Source organism: Kogia breviceps, chromosome 8 (assembly GCF_026419965.1).
Source record: "Kogia breviceps isolate mKogBre1 chromosome 8, mKogBre1 haplotype 1, whole genome shotgun sequence".
Taxonomy (NCBI): domain Eukaryota; kingdom Metazoa; phylum Chordata; class Mammalia; order Artiodactyla; family Physeteridae; genus Kogia; species Kogia breviceps.
The window spans coordinates 93,072,905-93,094,900 of NC_081317.1; the positions used below are offsets into that span (position 1 = coordinate 93,072,905).

Consider the following 21,996-nt stretch of genomic DNA (forward strand, 5'->3'; position numbering starts at 1 on the left):
AAAGGATGTAGACTTTTTAAAGGATGTTTATGCATTTTAGAGGGAATCACTAGGACTGTCCATAAATATACAGTGACGTCTTGAACTTAGATGTGTTCAAATGATGTGCTTTTGTCAATGAAATGCGACCAGAAGTGAAGTTTCAGGAATGAGTTCACGATCCACCACATTCCCTTCCCTATCTCAGCCTTTGGTATCTTATTAGGACACCAGTTGGAGTTCTTGATAAACTCTGGTAATATGCTCCTTTAGTTATGACTGTCAAATCTTGATATCTTTTAATAATCCATTTATTGGTTTACTAAGTTTCCCTTGGTTATAAATAAAATACTTACTACTATTCCAGCAACACTTCTCAGAGCTTTCCATGCATCAAAAAATGACCATTCATTGTATTTCCCATCATTGATTGATAAGAAGAAAGTAATTGTATTTTTGGTTCAGTTTATAGCAAGTCAGAAGGACACAAACATTGCTTTAAGGTATTTTGTATATATCTGTCCTAATCCATATGTGCCGATTTTGAAGCTTAACTCCTAAAAGCCAGTCTTATTTCCTTTTTTTTCAAGTTTTGGAAACTATTCTTTGTCATTTCCAGGTCCTGAACAACATACAAAAACATTTTGCAAACTGTAAAGTGCTGCACATATGTAGGGGTTTTAGAATGGAGCCTGGAACTAAACCTCCCATCTCCATTTACAAGTAAGGAAACTGAGGCCCAAACAGGAGATGGGAAGTTTTCATGGTCATTGAATAGGCAAAAGAATCAGGAGGAGACCCAGGCTCTCAGCACTCTGCTGGGCTCTCCTTCCAAACTGCTGAAATCATTCCAGGCCTTTCCTGGCCCATTTCCTACATATTATCAGAAAAGCACACTTCTCGTTTTCCTGATCGGACCTTAACAAATTACCCCCAATATGTAGAGGTTAAAGCAATAAGCACTGAACTCACAGTTTCTGTGGGTCAGGAATCCAGGAGTGGTTTAGCTGGGTATTTCTGGCTCAGGGTTTCTCAAGACTGCAGATAAGATGCTGGCCAGGGCTTCGGTCACCTGAAGGCTGACTGGGTTGGAGAATCTGCATCCATGCTCATTCATGTGGCTGGGGGGCTGGAAGCCACCTGGGCCTCTCCATAGGGCTGCTCATGACAAGGTCACTGACCAGAGAGGGAAAGAGAAAGGGGAAGAGACCTGAATGCCAAACTGAAGAGCCTGAACTTTATTTCACATAAAATGAGGAGTTATTGATAACCAATGAGAATTGCTGAGACTTTTCCAAAACCTTTTTGGGACTCATCATTGATGTCCAATTGCTGTTTAATTATCTGGGCTGAAACCATTCTATGCTGTCTAAAATCCTGTAACTAATAGCTGAAAGAAACTTAAGAAAACACAACTCAGTAGCAAGAATCCTAAGAGCACCCTGTTGTGGCACATAAACACCACAAAAAGGGGGGCGGGGAGACTCATACCCAGTATCTCATTAGAACAATATGCCAAGAAGAGAAGAAAGGTTTACTTTTGGACTTTCCCTTTTACAAAATTTACAATCACAGGTCCTATGACTTTAGGTTTAGAAAGGAACTTTGAAATGATCTAGATTGACGTAAACTGATGACACCCAGACCTACATTTCCAGCTTCAACCACACCTCTGCTCTTTACACCTGTTTATCAAGCCGTCTGCTGGACCTGGCAGTTGGTTGAACTATGGATACTCTTATTTCAACCTGTCAGGAATTGGATTCATCATTTTTCCACCCCCTTTTGCTTTGGGTGTTTTATTTAATTAAACCATCATCTGCTCAGTCACTCAGGCAGGAGCCAGTAGGCCATCCTCTCTTGAGTGTGAGAAGCCATACTCAACTGGGTACCACCTACTGATTCTATATCTAATACACCTCTAGCTTCCTCCCCACTCTCAATGCTCTCGAATTGACTGCTTCTCCCCGCCAACCCCCATCAAAGTTTCCCCTCTCCCCTACCTCCAGTCCTTTAGGAATGTGTTACCTTGCCCAGAATATTCTCTCTGCCTGTCTGGAAAGCGTTTACAGTTTTCTCAAGACCCTGTTCACATGTCACCTCCTCTCTATGGAATTAGCCTATTCTTCCTCTGGATTCCCTGCACATTATCACTGACTTCTAACATCATCCTAACATGTTCGTCTCTTCCACAAAATAAAGAGCTCCTTTTATTTTATACTTAGGGAAACTCTGGCCCCCAAAGTCTAAGTGACTTACTCAAGTTCAAGTTCATTCAGTTTATCAGTAGCCGAGCCAGGTCTAGAAGATATTCTAAAAATAGGGCTCATGCCCAAGGACTCCCTGTGATAAAACATACACTGCTTCCTTGGCTATGGAGAAGAATCTGCTGGGCTGAATGTATGGTTGTCTTTGAGGTTAAAGCTGTACCCCCAAAGACCTGTCCTGCATTGGGGGTGGAGAGCCTGCCTGCTAATACTCCAGTCAGCGGGCCTGGGAGTGTCTGCATAGAGGGTCTTGGTGGAGATGTTTCGGCTTTGCTCACAGGATGGCCTGTGGAGAGGAAGTGCCATTCTGATTTGTGAGTCACCCATTTCCACTCCACAGAGGCCTTGTCAAGTAGGAGGCTGTCAACTTTCATCTCCATCTCTCTTACCCCTGGGGCCAAAAGTCAAATTCCATTTCTGCTCACTGTTTTGATTTTTAGTGGCTCCTCTGGCACCCCCAGCTCCAGGACCTTTAGCAAGTGGCTTCTTTCGAAAGTTTAAGGTGGAAATCTCTGAGCTGGGCCCGTGCTTCTTCTGACAGGTGTCTAATCGATGGGAAGTCTCTCACTGGAGGCTATCCTTTCCTGAGTCTTGCTAAAAGGCACTTTCAGCAATGGGAAGTGCTCTTAGAGACCTTTTACAATGGACTGAGCTGGGCTAAAATCGTCACCTTTTTCCTCCTGGGTGCCATTCACTACCACCAACCTTTCTGGCAATTGGAGAAGAAAGTGAGGATGCAGACAGAAAAGAAATCACTCCCTTAATACATACAGGACAGAATGTTCTTAGGGACAGGCAGAAAAGCAGTGACTCGGAAGAAACTTATAAAGGGTGGGTGGATGCTACACCTTTGGGCTTTGGTTCTGCCCCTCCAAGTATCTTCTCTCTCTTGGGGTTCTCTGCTTTTGATTCCTGTGGCCCTTCCCTACCAGCCCCACAGGGAACACAAGTCCTTTCCCCGTTTCTCTTGAACATACTAAAATAGGCTAATACTTTCCAAAGGGGCTTCACTGACACACTAAAGGAAACAAACACGGAAAACATCAACAGCATTGAAAACCATCCAGCTTACTCAGGATCACATCTTGATCCTAGGAATCCTAGAAGCAAGCATAAAAGAACTTCATCAAGCTTCCCCCAACACCCTATCCAGTTCTACCCTTAATCTTATTTCTCCCCCTACAAGTTTCCTGCCCTTCTCAACCATAACGCCTCTAGGTACCATTTTGTTTTCTGGAACCTGGAAGGTGTTGTGGAGGACACTTTTGTTCAAATCAAATAATAGCAGGAAGGAGACCAGTCAGGAGGTAATGGAAAGCTAAATTAAGGCAGTGGAGGTGAAGCTAGGCAATAGGGTAGAAATGTAAGAAATATTTAGGAATCAGGATAAGTCGAATTTGGGGACCTATTAGGTATAGGGTGGAAGGGGTTGAATCTTCTTTTTCTTGTCTTATAAGATATCTGTTAAATTTAAGCTGGAATTCCCTATACCTTTTGAATGTTGGAAATGATATTGCCAAAAAAGAATTGGAAAGAGGGGAAGCACAGAAAGCACAAGGGGTAGAACAGAACTTTTGTTATTAATGAAGATATATATAATGGCATGTAGCTTCTTTAAAGTGTGATGTATTAAGGTGTAATTTACATACAATAGTTTCCACATATTAAGTGTACAGCTGAGTTTTGACAAATGCATACACCCATATAACTACCACCTCAGTCAATATATAGAACATTTCCACCACCTCAAAATATCCCCTTGTGTCCTGTCCAGTCAATAGCTCCACCTCCATCCCTAGGCAACCAGTGATCAGCCTTCTGTGACTAGAAATTAATTGTGCACGTTCTAGAATTTCATATAAATGAAAACACATATAATCTTTTGTGTCCAGTCTTCTTTCATTTAGCGTTGTTTTTGAGATTCATCTCCATGTATCATTTTATTTTATTGCTAAGTAATATTCCACCTTTCAGATATACCACAATTTGTTCATCCATTCACCTACTGATGGACGTTTGGGTTGATTTCAGTTTTTAGTTATTACAAATAAAGCTGTTCTGAACATTTGTATGCAAGTTTTTGGGTGAACATATATTTCTATTTTCTTAGGGAAATACCTATGAGTGGAATTTCTAGGTCATATGGAAAGTACATGTACATTTAACATTATGGGAAGCTGGCAGCTCATTTGTTAACCAACAGAACACTTCTTATCATTATTCACCATAATTCAAGGATGAAGGAAAAATAAATTTAGCCCAATCCTGCTTGAGTTATCATAAAGTTTAAATTAGTGGGATCTGAATTAATGAGATTAAGCCATTATAAAATGTTAAATTAATCTAAAAATGGTTTGGATTTTTAATTCACATGAGAAGAGTGGTTCTAAAAGAGTATGATATGCACCAAGGGGAGAGAAATTTTGTGAATTTTGTATATTTCCACCCAGAAAAGAACAGCAATACATTGTTATTTTATCAGTAGGATTCAATGATATAAAATAAAACTGTGATATGCTCTATAAAAATACATAGGGTATTACTGTTTTACTTTAATGGAAGCCATCATGGGACTTGTAGTGTTGTTTTGCTTATAAAATAACGTGGATCCACTCTATGCTATGATATCATCCTTCTGAGTTGACTCAGCCAGAAAGCTGGGGCATGTATGTTGCCAGGTAAGCCAGCAACTTGGAAAATTACAGCTCTACTCTTCTTAAGGGTTCCCCTGTGAGTGGGAGCCTTAACATTGTCTCTAGGGGGCTAACATCTCCAGGAGCAGCCTAATCAGTGGCTCAGAAACTTCTTTAGAAGCTGACTGACAGCAGCTGCCAATCTAGATAATCACCAGAGAGCCCCAATTAGAGCTCTGACCATCGATCTCACCACCAGGATTTAGGACTTTAATATGTATCCACAAGTGGAAAAAAAAAATTACCCCCTGAGAAAAAAGCAGCATTTTTATAGTATGCACTATATTATACAGCCATATTATACATTATTTATAACTCATAGATGCATTTTTAACCCATCTTCTTAAATGTTGCATTGTTAGTCTAATAAGGTTGGTATTTAAAACCTTTCTTTTTCTAATTCTTCACTTTGGAAAGGGACATAGTAAATCTGGAAGAAAATATAAATGAAAGAGTATTTTTAGAATTCATAAAAATAGGAACTATTTTAAAGTAATTTGTAGTATTGTCGTTTCTGGGGCCTTCGTTAGCCACCTAAGGAGGAAGCACCCAATGTTTTCACTAATCCTCCAGATGAGGCCAAGTTTAAAACACACGCTCTCTATAAGGATTATGTAAAGATGTTAAAACTTGGCCAGAAAGGTGACAATGTATCTTGATAATTGAGACAATCTTGGAAGTTGGCTGGTCTGTCCAACCGCTATGAACTAATGGTGGGTAATCAAACACAGCAGGTCTGCACAGATACAGGCAAATGCCAAACAGCTTCCTGTACGCACAGGATTCAGCTTAATTAGTCACAGAGGAGAAATAGGCACATTTAAGCTAATCCAAGAAATCATTACTGTTTGAGTTGCATACATACAAACATAAGAATTGTTGCCCTCTTAAAACAGGCAGCTCCTACCTGCAAAGGGAGGGCATAGGAGATAGTCAACTGACCTTTATATAAAGGAACTGTCCAGAGGATGAATTCTCTCCATCATTTCTTTTAGTGGTTATTTCTCAGTAGCTCTTATTTCACCCAGTAGATGATAAATGTACGGTGTATGCTAACTCAAGAGTGACTACTGACAAGAAACATAAATGGACTTTTAAAGTGTTTGGATGGTTTTATGAATGAAGGGCTACAGGTACTGCTGGCAAAGGATGGTACAGACGTGACTATTAAGCCAGGGCTTTTTACAGCTGTCTCTGGGAGTCTTCATTGGCAACTGGAACAGGATTGGCAAGTTGCCCCAGCATTACAACTAAGGCTCTGAGTGGTGAGCAAAAGGCACTTTGTGTCCCACTTTCTCAGTCCCAATCTCTCCAAGGAGGCTTTGGGTGGTGGGGTGCAGCCACAGCAACATGGGCTTATTGAGAGTGCTAATTCCACAATCCGCTATCCCACCCATCCCCATTCCACCCATAACCCCTGGCTCACACGGCAAAAGGACCTGGAGGTGAGAGAGGGTCGGCCTTGTGGGAGGCGCTGCATTCCCAGAGAGAGGCTATTCCCTTTCCTGAGTAAGGTTAAGGAGGTCCTTCCTGTTCTCAGACCATCTTGAAGTAACGTGCTTCCCCTCTCTAATTATTCACGAAGGTAGGAGGTGCCTACAAGAAAAGGGGCTGGCATCTCATTGCTTTATCACTGCTTAGGCTGTGTAACCTGAATGAGAAAAAGAGAGATAGTCTCCCCATCTGTGTAGGTGTAACCGGGGGCTACAGCCCCGACTGCCCCCACAGAGAGGACAAAGAGGCATCTGCATCAGAGGAACATAGTAGGAAAGCCACCAGCTGGGGTTCAGTTGGAATTTTCTGTCGAATCTTTCAAAAGATCCTTAATGTACAAGGTTGCTGCCTGGGCATGAGTCCCTTTCCAGCTGACATGTTGGAGCCACTACTGTCCTCACCAAAACCATAGAAAATGAGATAGACTAGCAGCCAGCCAGCCCAGAAGGCCACAACTGTACCCAGTTATATAAAGAGACATCTGCCCTTTCCTTCTCCTTCCTCCCTCGCCCATACCAAAAGTTCTCAGCACCCAGAAGATGGAAGGGAAGGCGTCTGAAGCCACACCCAGCCTCCCTCCACTGTGTCCCGAGCGTTCAGGGCCAAGGCGCTGGCCTGTGTGAGGGCTATTCCTTCTCTGTCCCTGGATGAAGATCTAAGTAAGTCCCTCAGCCTTCCTGGGCACTCTCAGGTAACAAAAAATCCTGATGTTTTTAATCACAAAGATGTTTTCCTTTCAGCCAATAAAATGACCAGTTGACATGTAACTATCAAAACATTGCTTCATTCAGAGTGAAAGCTCTCCACTTCCCCCCAGTCCTGGCCTGCCTCAGGCCTGGTGGCTGTGGTAGATCAGCTTCATTCCTAGTCTTTCCCCACGTGGCTCTTCTGCTTCTTAGCCACTCCCTGAGCTGTCTCTGGCTTCCATGGGGTTGGAAATAAGATGAGGGAAAGTAGAGAGAGGGTTAGAGAGAAAGAAGTGAGGGGCAGGGAAGGTGTTCCCCTAACTGTGTAGATGCAATCAGCCGTGGTGTCCTTTGGGCAGGGTGGAGTCCCATAGCTAATTCTGTCTCCTGCGTGATGCTTTCAAGAGTGACTCAGAGACATCCTTTCTGTGGCCTATACTGTGGTCCCTTGAGGTGAGTGAAGACCACTTCAGCTCCTGAGTATCTGGAGGCCCTTCCTATTATATTTCCAGGCAGTCTTCCCTGGGGGAATCCAAGATGACACCAGGCTAACTCCTCTTCCCACTTCCTACTGTGGCCATATCTGGTCTCTGAAATATCCTCATCCAGCCAGTGCCCCAGTGCTCACTGTTTGTTCCTGACATAGTCTCCACTCTGTGGCCATAGACCCTTTTAGCGGGGTCTTGCCTGTGGATTGTTTTTAGACCTATTGGTAGATTTTTGTCTGACAGAAATGCAAATGACTCTTGTTTGGTGGAACAGATACCTCAATGGGTTATGATTTACGGTCCTGTTGGAATACTGACAGGTTTTGTATCTAGCCCAGCAATCTTAACATTGCTATAAATACTTCTCAAATGCTCTTCTAAACGGATTTAACATCTTAGTGGCTCCCTCATTAATTAGCGAGTTGCATAAAATATTTGACTTGTGTTTATTTCATATTTGAAAGAGAGTCATAATTTTATCTCTTTGAAAATTATTCCTTAACAAGATTAAAGTCCAACACTCTCTGCTAAGAAATTCTACTACTACAACTATTTGATGATAGTACTACCTTACATGTCTATAGCAGTTTATAGTGTGCAACTTCCTTTTTGCAATGAGAAGCTTCTTGAGGACGGAGGCTGGCTGTCTTGTGCACCATTGCATTGTATCCCTTCTGCCTGGCATAGTCTCTGGTACAAAATAGGAGCCCAATGATTATTTGCTATGAGTCTCATTTGGTGCTCATATAACCCTGCAAGGTAGGTAGAGAGATCCTTTCTTTCTTTCACAAATGAAATGTATTTGGATGGCTTGCTCAATGTCACACAGGTAGTGAGTTAAGAAAACTGGGACTCAACCAGACCTTCTTATTGCTAGGGCAGTGCTTTTTGAGGACACTATAATTGTCTCTCATTTTATAAACATGTCCTTAATACTCCCATACAAATTAGAAATACTTCCTGGCTAAAAGCTTCCTTAAGTGACTGCTTCTGTTAGGATGCTTCTAAAATTTTTAAAACATAATTCAATATACAAAACTTCACAATTTATGGTCATAAACATGAAGTTATCTAAGGTCATGGCAATAATTTCTAGAGAAGTAATTAAATAAATCTGAGGAGGAGGATTTATGATTGAAACACTGGAATCATTTTTGCCCCAGTAGAGCAGTGTATCTTGGTTTATGAAAAATCCAAATGTAAAGAACCTTTGTTTTCCAAGCAAGTCATAATTAACACAGGAAAATCAGAAGCTGACTCCGTCTGCAGCTGGAATTTTCTTTAGTCCATATTCTTGTTTCCTTGGATGCCAGCTGGACTCCCCTCCCCCTTGCCAAAAAAAAATCAAGCAAACCAGAGCAGTTGTTGGTCCCTTTAAGGTATGCTCTAGTCTTCATTACTTTCCATCCACACTGCCAGTACGCCATTATAAACCATTATCTGTTCTTATCTAAAGTGCTGCAAAAATCTCCCAGCTCATCTCCCTGTACCTGTTCTTATGCTTCTTTCATATGAACACAAGTAAAGTGATTTTTACAAAACACAATCTGATCTTGTACTTTTAAACCCTCTCTGTGGTCTCCTACTGCTCTCTTAGATAAACCTAACTCCTTAATGTGGGTTTGATGCCCCGTGTGATTTGTCCTTGCCTGACTCTCTTTCCAGTTACCTTCACCCTGGCTCACATTGTGCCTTCCCCATCTCAGAGCCTTTGCACATGTTAATCCCTCTTCCTAGAAAGTTCTACCTTTGCCTTCACTTTGCTAGTTCCTGCTTCCCCATCAGGGCTCAACTTTAGTGTCATTTTCTTGGAGAAGACTCCTGTGCTCCTCCAGCAAGTGCAATCACACATGTAATTGCTTTTTCAGCATCTATCTTCCCCCCAGACTCTAAGTTTCTTGAAATCTATCTTGTCCGTAGCCCTAAGTTCAATGCCTAGCACAGTGCCTGACATACACAGTATTGAACCAGTTCTCAGATGCACTTTTTTTTTTTTTACTTTTAAACATCTCTGAAATCAGGATGCAACTTTCAATCATTAGTATGTCATAGTTTAAATGGCAGTGTTTTTCTTTCTTAGTGTAAGTGGAATAATTGTGTATCATACAACCAATATTATCTTACATTTGAAGAAATATGGTGGTTGCCACATGAATGAATACCTGTAATAAAAAGCCTTCAGTTATTTGGTTTTTTGCCTGAGTACAGAAATTCTACTACTTACGAATGGCTGGGTTCTGAAAGACTGTTTGCAAGTAGCAAAGCAAAATAGCCAGTTGCTGTTTCTCCACTGGTAGTGGGCAGCATCAGTGCATTTTCACTTGACTTCTACCTAGATGTCATGCATGTTGGAAGTTTACTGGGAGAGGAGCATTTTATCCGGGCAACTCACACAAGCGCCTGCCTGCTGCTCTGGGGTCTGCTGATGCGACTTCTGTCAACACAACTCCATATCCCAAGCACTGCTATCAGCACCTGCCCTGCATCAGCTGCCCCCATCACTGCCCTCCTTATACTCCAAATAGCTGCTTCTCTCTCTGCTAGCTGAACAGAACAGCCCTTTGGTGCTCACAAGACACTTCGTCCTGTCAAACATTCAGAACCTTCTGCTGGGAGCCTTGCCAAAGCCTCCTGGTAGAGAAGCAGGGAACTATAGAGTGCTTGATCACTCATTACATTCATGCCTTGATAATTGGTTCAGAGGCCTCAGGCCACCAGAATGGTTGAGTCACTTTTCTTTGGAATCCAATTCTAATAGAGAAACAGCTATATACAGGGCCCAGTAACTTCCAGTTTTGCCTTTACATAAAACATTAGCCTGGTTTTTTTCCCCTTCTTGGGAATCAGCTTTTCCTTTGGTGCAACTGTTCCACCCTGATCATTTACTGAGAAAATTCTCTCCTTATCCATGGGCATGTCACAACCCTAGCACAACTAGACTTAAGTAGAACAGGTTTATTCAATTGACTGTGGTCTTGATAAGCTGTACTCATGATTGACGAGGCTGCTATTTCTGGGTGTCCTCTCCCATCATCACCCTGCCTGGGGCTTTACAAAATAGCTGGGTTGAATCACACTGACAGAACCTTTTAGTCACTTTCAATTCTGCCACGGAAACATAGACATGGGCTTTCAACTTCTAAATTAACTTTGATTCCCTCCAGACCCTGATCCCTTTTAGGTCACAAAGCATCTTGAACCTGAGCTGAACACTTTCATTTAAAAGAAAAGGAAGGGGACTTCCCTGGTGGCACAGTGGTTGAGAATCTGCCTGCCAATGCAGGGGACACGGGTTTGATCCTTGGTCCAGGAAGATCCCACATTCTGTGGAACAACTAAGCCTGTGTGCCACAACTACTGAGTCTGTGCTCTAGAGCCCATGAGCCACAACTACAGAGCCCATGTGCCACAACTACTGAAGCCCCCTCGCCTAGAGCCCATGCTCCGCAACAAGAGAAGCCACCACAATGAGAAGTCTGCACACTGCAGTGAAGAGCCAATGCAGCCAAAAATAAATAAATAAATAAATTTTTAAATAAATAAATGAATTAATTTTTAAAAAAGAAAAGAAAAAAGGAAAGCAGATAAGTGAGAAATAATTGAAGCAAATATGACAAAGAATTAAGATCTATCTCAAATAAAATCTTATTCAAAATGTAATATAAATTAAGATCTTAATAAATAATTGAGATCTGTCCAAACTTTCCAAGCCTGAATGGAAGCGAGTACAGAACTATCCAGTTAGAGGTGCCACTGAACTCTGCTTGGCAGAGCTCTCTCCACAAGTGCAACAAATACTGGCCTTACGAGGCTGTACTGAGCCAGGACTTGTGAGTGGATTTGAATCCAGTAAGCCAGAGAAGAACATCTGATGAGGTTGCCCCAACTGAGGGACCAGGAGCAGATGTCAAAAGCTAAAATATTGGGAGGATGTTGGAGGGAAAGATATTGCTGGGAATATAGACATTGAGATCCTTTAAGAAACCAGCTGAAATTATATAATGACAAATTTTTAACATCGCTTGTGATGACAGAGTAGAATCTCAAGCACATATCACAAATTTTGAGGAGTTTCTGATCTTCAAATTGAACAACTGGGCATCTGATTGAAGGAACTCTCCAAGGCAAAGGGCACCCCCAATTCCTGAGGGGTTCATGCAAGAGGCCAGACTGGGCCATGAGAGAGCAGGGATCTCTTCACTTGAAAACAGAAAAATCTTTGAGAATCACCTGTGCTGGCAGCCCAGGGGAAACCTGTGGCACCCAGCACAAAGCCCAAAAGAGCAGGGTTTCTCCCTGATCAAGTGCCTCTCCAAAGTGGTTCTGCTCTTCTCTGATATGGCCAGACATTCCCTGATGTGTAAGACAGGAGGGGTGTCAGACACAGATACTCTACCTATGTGGAATGGAGGCCAAGACAGAAAGAGATCTGGGTGCAGAAAGTTTTGTCAACATAAAGCTCCCCTGGTACAAGATCTCTCCTGATAGCTGCATCCCTGAGCTAAGATTACATGGTCAACCAGCCCTCCAGTTGAAGACTTAAAGATTAAGTCCATCCAAGTAAGACCTAAGAATTCATCCACCTTAATTTGGGGCAAATACAGGACAAAATACTCAGATATAAACACACACGCACACACCACAGAGGGACTATTAAAAAACTTTCTACAACATAGAAGATAAATGTAGCACCCAGAGATACAGAAAGGCCATTCTTAAAATGTATATTTCATTCAGGTCATGGAAGTAAATTTTAGAGAGAGTCTGCCTTATACCCTTGAGGAAATAAGAGCAAAGAAAGAAGAGATGAAAGTTGAGATGGTAAGACAATATATATTTAATGAAGTAGTTAATTAAATAATATATGTAAAGGCAGTGCTACAGTAATTTGATAATTGGCAAAGGCAGTAAAGAACAGAACTAACTTCAGAAAATCAGATCTGTAATGTGGAGGGTAAACTTGGGGCAATCTCTCAGAATGCACAAGAAAAAGTCACAGAGGTTGAAGTGATAAAAGATATAAATGGAAGAGTCAGAAAATGAAGCATCAACATGTGGGTCTGCTGCCTACTAGCTCTAAAACTCTGTTTCTCCTGAGTTTTAGGTGTTTCTCCAACTATAAAATGGGGTGATAATACTACTACTCCTTAGGACCCTGTAAGGATTGAGTGAGATAATGAGTGTAAAGTGCCTAGCATTTAGGAAGCATCAAATAAATGGTAGCTGCTATTATTATTATTACTAGTGCTTCTCCCACTGCTTTTATATTACTATTATTAAATAAATGAACGCAAGGACACATGGGAAAAAATCAGTACTGTGGTCTATGTCCCAGGACTATCCACTGGATTTTGTCTATAGATTGATATTTTTTCTCAAGAAGGGCTCATGGCTGCTACATTCCTTGAATCCTTTTTCTGTTTGTTTGTTTTAAAGGATATCTGCCTATTATCTTCATATGTAAATAATAATTTGATGGATATAAAATGTTTGTGTAGAATATTCTCTATAGCTGTGCATACAGTGTACCAGTTTTCTGACATTGAATGTCATGATGGAGAAAGCAGAGGCCAGTTGATTTTTTTTACTTGTAATACTTTACATAGAATAAAAATTACAGTGACAACACTCTTTATCATCACAATAACTCAATATATGCTTCAAGGTTTTTTGTTCTGAGTATTTTGTTTTTGTTTTCTGGAATGAGTGCTCTGTTTTCCTGCAGGTTCAGCTCTTGGTTTATAGAAGTTTTCTTCTATGATATCTTGCAATGCATGTATGTCTCATGTTCTCTTTTCCAGAAACTCTAATATGCTTATGTTGGTTGGCATTTCTCTTCCATGTCCATAGTTTTTCTTTCTAACAATTTATAAATATCTTCTTTCCATTTTCCTGAATTTACTCATGCTCTGGTTATTGCAGTTTCAAAGGTGACTTATCTTTCCATAGTACTGTTACTGTGTGTTCAGTTTCTTTCCTATCATTGTTAGCTCACTTTTTCTCCTTTGGCCATCTTAGAATTTCTTCCTTGAGCTCCTTATCTCTCTGTTGTGCCTTCCTTTTCAATGGGGCTGTGTTCTTTTTAAATGTCTCTGAGGGTTGAAAAAGTATTTATCTGATTTTTTTCTACGTTCTGGAGTAATTTTCTCTTATAGCTGGAATGATTATGTCAGATGTGAATTTCTCAGCTGGTTTTCACTTCTTCACTTTCCTCATTCTTTTATTTTTTGTAGTGTCTATGCATAGGACCCACAGTCGGTCTCTTTTATTCACCTGTCCTTTGAGAAGGGGGTAGTTCTACCTAGCCTTCTGTTTGCTCAAAAGTGATGTGTATGGTTGGGGCAGAGGAGTGATCTGGAGCAGCTGACAGCTTTGGTCCAGACACATTGTTTCTGAAGATATTAAGAGAATCTTTTTCTTAATTTTCACTGTTTGCCCATTTCAGCTGAGCAGATAACCCAGATAGGAGGTAGGTCTGGCTCACAACAAAATCCCTGACTCACAACTGATCTCCATCTCATTTACTTTTAGAGAAATCTGGACCATGTTGAGGTCCGCAGGGTTACATATCATCTCTCAGCATCCTTCTTCAAACAGATCCCAAATTCACTGATTTGGCAGATATCCTCTTTTGCCTATGAGTTGGAAGTTGTAGCTCTAACTATATTTGTTGGAGAGGCAGTTTTCTTCACTATTTATGTTCTTTGGATTATTTTAACAGGTTAAAAACTGGGCACTATAGTAAACAGGCTTTTTACCAGAAGTCCAATGCAGCATTTTTAAGATAAAAATCTGATGACATCACCCCCTTATTCTGCTCCCCACCTACACCTCCAGCCTCTTCCTGCACTTTTTCCTCCTTCACCCTTCTGCATCACATGACATCATTCACTTGTTCTCCCTCTGAAATCTGTCCCCTTGTACCTTTTGTTCTCTCTACCTGGAATGCTCTCTCTCTTCCACTCCCTTTGCGTGGCCAGCTCCTCTTATACTCCAGGCTCAGTTTAAACATCACTGTGAAAAGGACGCTTTTTTGAACACTCTAAGTTTACATCCATACCATTTTCCTGCACTTGGGATGTCAAATCTCCCTTCATATTTGGTTAGCAGTTCCCACAATAACATCTTAATTTCTCTTAGTGTTGTTATAATGTGGATTGGACAACAAATAATGAATTCAAATTTACAACTGCAGTTTTCAAGTGAATATTCTCTAATCTAGACTGGATATATTAGCGTCAAAGTACACACACATTGTGAATTGATTTTGAAGTATTGTGTGTTTGTGTCTGTTATGGATATTGGTGCTAGAACATAAATAGTATAATGAAGGTATATAATAAAAAAGGATATTCTGGAAATCTGTACCAAAAAGTTCACTGGTAGGGCTTCCTTGGTGGCGCAGTGGTTGAGAGTCTGCCTTCCGATGCAGGGGTCACGGGTTCGTGCCCCGGTCCGGGAAGATCCCACATGCCGCGGAGCGGCTGGGCCCGTGAGCCATGGCCGCTGAGCCTGCGCGTCCGGAGCCTGTGCTCCGCAACGGGAGAGGCCACAACAGTGAGAGGTCCGTGTAACGCGCAAAAAAAAAAAAAAAAAAAAAAAATGTTCACTGGTGCATAGGTCAGTGCCTGGCACACAGAAGGTGCTCAATAAATGTTTTGTTGAACAAATGAATGATTGGTGTACCCTTGAGGTTTATGTCCCTACACAGTATGGTCCATCTCTATCCAAATAAAAGGTAATTCAGAGACAGGAGGTTCTGTTCAGGTGGAAGAGAGAATAGTTCAGGATAAATCAGGGTGTTTATTCAAGTTGTTCTGCCAGCTTGCCTCACTGTTTTCATACTTCCTGTTCATAGGTAACCACTTTGTAAACCTAGATGCAAGATGGAAGTCCTGCAGATTTCTGCAAACAAGCTGCGTAAGGCATTCTCAGCATTTCTCCAGGCTGTCAGAGGGCTTAGATCAAGTGTTCTCACACATTGCCAAAGCTCTTCTCAGACATATTTGCTCCAGGCTTTTATCAACTGCCAGGAAATGAGCAGCTGTGAGTTCCAAACCTAACAGGTATGTGGAGCTGTCAGCATGTTCAATTCTGATCAACCGGAGAGGAGAAATTGTGCTGGGTTCAGCCGTGTCTGATACCCCTCCCCTCTGACTAGCAGGAGTTTGTGAAAGCTCCAGGCTCCCGCTGAACTGGGGAACTGCTGTGGAAGGGGCTTAGCCTGGGGACTTCCGCCAAGAAGTGCCTGGCTCGCCAGCTGCACGTAGCCCCCCAAGTGCCTTGTCATTTGAGATGACATGCGGGATTCCAAGGGCAGGCTTAGCTCTGGTAGCCTCCACTGCCAGCAGCCCATGGACTGTACTAGATTAATTCTAATGTCTGTGTACTATTTAAAATGTGGTTTACTGTGATACTAAATTTGTTTTACCTGGTTTTAAAAAACTAAGAATTTAATTAACTTTTTCTTTCCTTTTCTGTTCAGCTCTTTATGGAATTGAAAGTCAACTGAAGCTCAGGGAAGTTTTTCATTGTTTTGATAGCTCTCAGGTTGTGGCTGGGTCTTAGTTTTCGCATGTGGTGGCTTTTTTCAACTAATTACTTTTAAAATGTGTTAAGACTCCTTTTTAACTTTAATCTGCTTTACAGTGATATTACCATTTTATCTTTAAAATTTTATTAACATTTATTTGGGTGGTTTTAAGAGTTTTCAGTGTTGAGATTTCATTCCGTTACCTAGAATCATACACTTTCAGAGCTGGGAAGGCCCCTGAGATCTTTGCTAAATCTCTTCTTATAAAGGTGAAGAAACTGATGTAAAGATGTTAAGACACTTGCTCAGATTCTCACAGCCAGAGGTGGAGGTGGGGGCGAGAAAAATCAGTTTTCCTAACCCTCAATTAAAAGGCATTTCCACTACAGCTGCTTATCCTTTTAAGATATTTTCACCCGCTTAGTACCTTACTCTGAGAGTCACTACCACTGCCTTTGATGAAAATACATATGCCAACTTGTATGAAAAAGACAAAGACAGTGAATTATAACTACAGTTAATGTGATTTTTGTGATTTTTGTCAATTCCTCACCCAAGTCCCAAGAAATGCCAATACCCATGTCAAACAGTCAATCAATAGTTAATTAGTATTAAGTCCTTCTATATGTCAGGCGCAACATCTGCCAAAATGTGGAAGTCTTTGGTTCTCATGATAGGGTCACAGGAGATATGAAGTCCTAGAAAGCATATCAATAATATTGGTAAACCAGATTAGACAGTGGATATTGGCGGGGTAGTGCTTGGAAGCCAGATATATTTGGATTACACATCATGAGCTAAGAGTAGCAGAAGAAATCTGATGTGCTATTTCAATTGCTAATACTGATAGGGTGCTCTGAATTTAGTAAACCCTTATATTTTTGTTACAATAATAATAATAATATTTTCATGGCATCTTACAGTTTGCAAAGCTCTTTCACTTTTATAATCTCATTAATTATCACAATAAATATTTTAGATAAGTGTCTTCCTTTTCAAAAAATGACACTGAGACTCTAAATCTCATAGCATATTATTGGGAGAAATTAGATTTCAGCCTACCTTCTTTCTACTCAAAAATCTCATGCTCTGTTCATTGCCATTTCTTTCTTCCTCCTGCCTTCAACACACATTCATGGACCATTGTTTACATGCCAGAGACTGTAGTAAGGAACGATTCCATCAAAAGTGCAAAATTGGTTCAACACAAGGAAAATTATTAGCTTAATCTATCACTTCAATAGACAAAGCAAAAATTAGGTTTTGTGGCTGCCATGAGAGTGGTAAGAAACAGCTCTCTTTGGAGTAGCTCATCCAAGTTCACGTTTTACAGATGAGGGAAATCTGGCATGGGGGTGGGAAATAGCTCAAACATTCAGTGAGACAGAAGCAGCTGTAAACTGACTAGCTTGTATATTTCTAGTAGACAACAGGGCTTCTCAGGAGACACACAAAACCATGTACTTGGTAGAAATCTTTGTGCATTTCTGAAGAGCAAAAATGGGTTATACACACACACACAATACACACATGTACACACAGATAAAAATACATATACAAGCAAGTTAATATCATTCTCGATAGAGAAACCACAGAAAGCCATGCCCCCTGAAAGAATAGGACATTATAGTTTTTAATTACATTACAGATGCTCTATAGAGATGCCCACAAAAGGAAATTCACACAGAAAAGGAAAATAGAAAAATCACCTTCTAAGAATCAAGGGAATCCACCTAAAATCGAAGTAAGGTAAACAAAGTGGCAGAATGTCAAGTAGATACATAATAACTAATTCCTGAGAACTTGAGATAAATAGCCATAAACTATCATAAAAGAAAGCTGATTTATAATAGCAACACACATTAAACATTTTATTTATTAATTCTGTAAATATTCATTCAGTGCCCACTACTTGCCAAACAATATTCTGGGTACTTGGTTTACAGCAGAGAATGAATAGACAAAGGTCTTGGCCTCAGGGAGCTTTTGTTCTAATGGCTGATACAGACAAGGCAAGTAAATTGTATCACACCTTTGAAGCTACTGCTGGGAGAACAATGGTGAGCAGGAGGAAGGGCATCAGGACTCCAAGCAGTAAGCATTGGGTTAGACTTTTAAATAAGATTATCGGGCTTCCCTGGTGGCGCAGTGGTTGAGAATCCGCCTGCCGAGGCAGGGGACACGGGTTCGTGCCCCGGTCCGGGAAGATCCCACATGCCGCGGAGCGGCTGGGCCCATGACCCATGGCCGCTGAGCCTGCGCGTCCGGAGCCTGTGCTCCGCAACGGGAGAGGCCACAACAGTGAGAGGCCCGCGTACTGAAAAAAAAAAAAAAAAAAAAAAAGATTATCAAGGCCACTGAGAAGGTAACATCTGGGTCAAGACCCGAAGGAGGTGAGGGAATTAGCCATGTAAATATTTGAGAGAAGAGTGTTCAAGACAGAGGAATCAGCTAGTGCCAAGGCCATGAAGTAGGGGTCTCTCTGTTGTGTTAGAGAAACAGCACAGCAAAGCGACCAACATAGCTGCTGAATTAACACTGAAGTGGGAGTCTCCGGAGGATAATCACGCATAGCCTTGGAGACCCTTGTCCACTACTCTAAGAACACGGGTTTTTACTCTGAGTGAAATACAAAGTCATGTGGTTATTTAGCAGAAGAGTATGACTTGAACTGTATGTGTATCACTCAGGTGATGTGTTGAGGCAATGCTGTACTTGATTACTGCTCTACCCTTCTCTCTGACCCTGGCTCAAACCTTCATCATCTCTAACCTCAATTATTGTAGATGATAGTGGCTTAGGGCCAAGATAAGAACAGTGGAGGTGATAATAAGAGGCTGAATTCTGGATATATTTTGAAGGTAGAGTCAACACGATTTCCTGAGGTGGAGTATGAGAAGAAACGAACAGCACTGAGGATTTCAGCCTTGACCAGCTGGAAGGAGAATTAATAATTAACATAACGTGGGGCATGTGAGAATGACTGAAAGAAAATGCTAAAATCTTTACAGGATGGTACCAGAACTGGGACTTAATCCTTATTCTTCTCTGTACTCCATGTTTGGCACACAACAGGCATGCACTCAATAAATGTCTGTTAAATCAATCAATGAATGAATAAATAACAACTACTGGAATCTCGACTCTGAGCTATAGTTTAAACCAGTTCTCAAACTCTCGCGTGCAACAGAATCACTGTGTTATGACAGATTTGGGGGCTCATCCCCAGAGTTTTGACCCAGTAGTTCTGGGATGGGACCTGAGAATTGGCATTCATCACACATTCCCGGGGGGGAGGCAGCGGCTGCTGGCTCAGGGACCACACTTTGAGAACCACGAGCTTGACTGATGTACTGACATGCTGGACGGTGGGTACGTCCCCCCCAAGCCGGAAGCACGGTGAACTCCTGCCTTTTGTGCATTGTGCTCCCAGCCCCTGTATCAGCTTCCGTGGGCCAAACGGCTTCAACCATTCCTGACCACTCCGGGTGCCCTTATTCCTGCCCCTTAAAACTTTCCCTTTTGGTTTCTAGTATAGCCATCTACTGTTGTTGTTTTTTTTTTAATCTAAAAATGATTTTATCTGTTATCTCTTTTTTTTTTTTTTTTGCTGTATGTGGGCCTCTCACTGTTGTGGCCTCTCCCGTTGCGGAGCACAGGCTCCAGACGCGCAGGCCCAGCGGCCATGGCTCACGGGCCCAGCCGCTCCGCGGCACGTGGGATCTTCCCGGACCAGGGCACGAACCCGTGTCTCCTGCATCGGCAGGCGGACTCTCAACCACTGCGCCACCAGGGAAGCCCTGTTATCTCTTTTTGTTTGAAGCAGCCAGCTTTGCCACTGAATCTCAGCTGCCTCTCACCTCTTGGGGCTGTTTCCTTCTTTTAGTTATGTCTCAACCCAAATGGGGAAACAGTCCCTTTTCGTTGATTTCTTTAAAGCACTGTAATTTCTCATGAGACAGTTGTGTGAAGTAGATGTGTACTGAGGATTCTAGCATAGTTCAGCAGATAACTTAAAATTTAACAGAAGACACCACATCTCTGTCCCCAAATTTCAGAAGCCATTCCCACAGAGACCAAATTGCTTCCCTATCCTCTCCTTATGACTTTCATTCTTCAGTCTTTCTTACCCCACCCCCTTCAGAACCACTCCCCACCCGAAAACACACCCACACCTACTGTCCCCTAAACTCAAAGTCCTTCCCACTTTGCTCTACAGAGCAATTCATCTCTTTCTCTCACCCAGGCCCATTCAGACCATGCCCTGGGGGCTTCCCTTCCTACCCAAGTGATTTATTTTTGCAACAAAGATGACTTTCCCATTTATGGGATTTCAGCACCTAACTTTAAAATGAAAATATTTCTCTCTACCATAACACACACACACACAATTAACTTTAATAAGCAAAAAGTCTACACCTCATTATGGTTCTAGTTTGCATTTCTTTGTTCATTTAGGTACTAAGGTCATCCTTAGTGGGGGTTTTTTGTTTCAACTCGTGTATTTTCCAAGTATATGTTAACTTTCTATCTATTCAGATAGTTTACCTTTTAATTTTGGTTATGCCAAAGTGTTTTAATTTTTACATAGTCAATCTGCCAGACTTTGTTCTTTGTGACTTCTTTAATCCTTTGTAACCTTCCTTGCTTTTTCCTGGGAGTTTTTTCTGGAAGTTTTATGGTTTTTGTTTTTATGTTTGTATTTGGCTTTCTTTTACATTTGACCATTTATTATACCTGGAATAATTCACCTGTGATATAAAATAGAGTCTAAATGAATTTTTTTTCCCAACTGCTAATCAACCTTCTTTATAGCCCTATCACCCAGCACAAGCTGTGACACATAGTGTATTCTTACTAAATTTTTTAAAATCAATGAACGTATCTCTGTACTCTGTAGCAAATAACTCTCCTCTTCCCCCACTGACCCTGTTTTACTTGGGGATTTGAGGAGCACAAGTGCTCTCCATCCTGCCACCCACCATCACTGCCTATCCACATATATATACTTTGGGAAAAGCAACTTCCTCTTGGAAATGTTAGTCCTTCCCAAGTTGTGAATCTACAGTCCGGAGGCAGTCAGAAAAGATTTAAGCATTGTTCAGAGGGCAAGGTCCAAATGCCCTCCTGTGTCTCTGACAACAGAGGCATGAGAATTGGAAAGGAAGAGATAAAACTACCTCTACGTATATGCAGCTGGTCTGGTTCTGTATCTGGAAAATCCAAGAGATTTCAGAAAAAACTACCACAAATAATAAGAGAATGTAGTACAGTAGCACATTATCAAACTCAACATATGAAAATCAATAGCTGTCTTTCCCTGAATCTAATCATAAATAAACTGAATCAAATTGACAATTTTCATTTTACAAATTACTGTCTTGTTCTCTTCAAAAATGTCAAGGTCAAGAAAGACAAAAGATGACAACAACAACAAAAGCCCAAGTAACTGTCCTAGAATAAAGAGATTAAAGAAACACACAACTGAATGCATTGCTGCATTGTGTGATCCTGTACTAGGTCCTAGACTGGAAGGGGGTGGGGTGAGGAGGATGGAAAGGAAGGGGCAAAAAATATAAAGGACATTATTGACTCAAGTAATTAAATATCAGTTGTAGATTAAATAGTAGTATTGTGATGTTAAATTTTCTGAACTTGTTAACTAGACTGTTGTTATGAAAAGAAATGTCCTCGTTCTTAGGAAACACTGAATATTTAGTGGTAAAAGATCATGGTATCTCCAACTTACTCTCAAAATAATTTCAGGAAAACAAAAACAAAACCATATATATGGTGGGGGGAGGGTAGGGAGGCAGAGAGAGAGAGACAGAGAGAGACAGAACGATAAAGCAAATG

The 21,996-nt window shown here is 41.3% G+C and overlaps 1 long non-coding RNA gene across 1 annotated transcript in view; it reads right to left on the bottom strand.

The window, feature by feature from the left end:
- Positions 1-21,996, bottom strand: part of LOC131760910 (uncharacterized) — a 562,803-nt gene that overhangs the window by 182,554 nt on the left and 358,253 nt on the right. The window contains exon 4 of the long non-coding RNA XR_010841623.1: positions 952-1,155. This is a non-coding gene — a long non-coding RNA (uncharacterized lncRNA). The remainder of the gene's footprint in view (positions 1-951; positions 1,156-21,996) is intronic.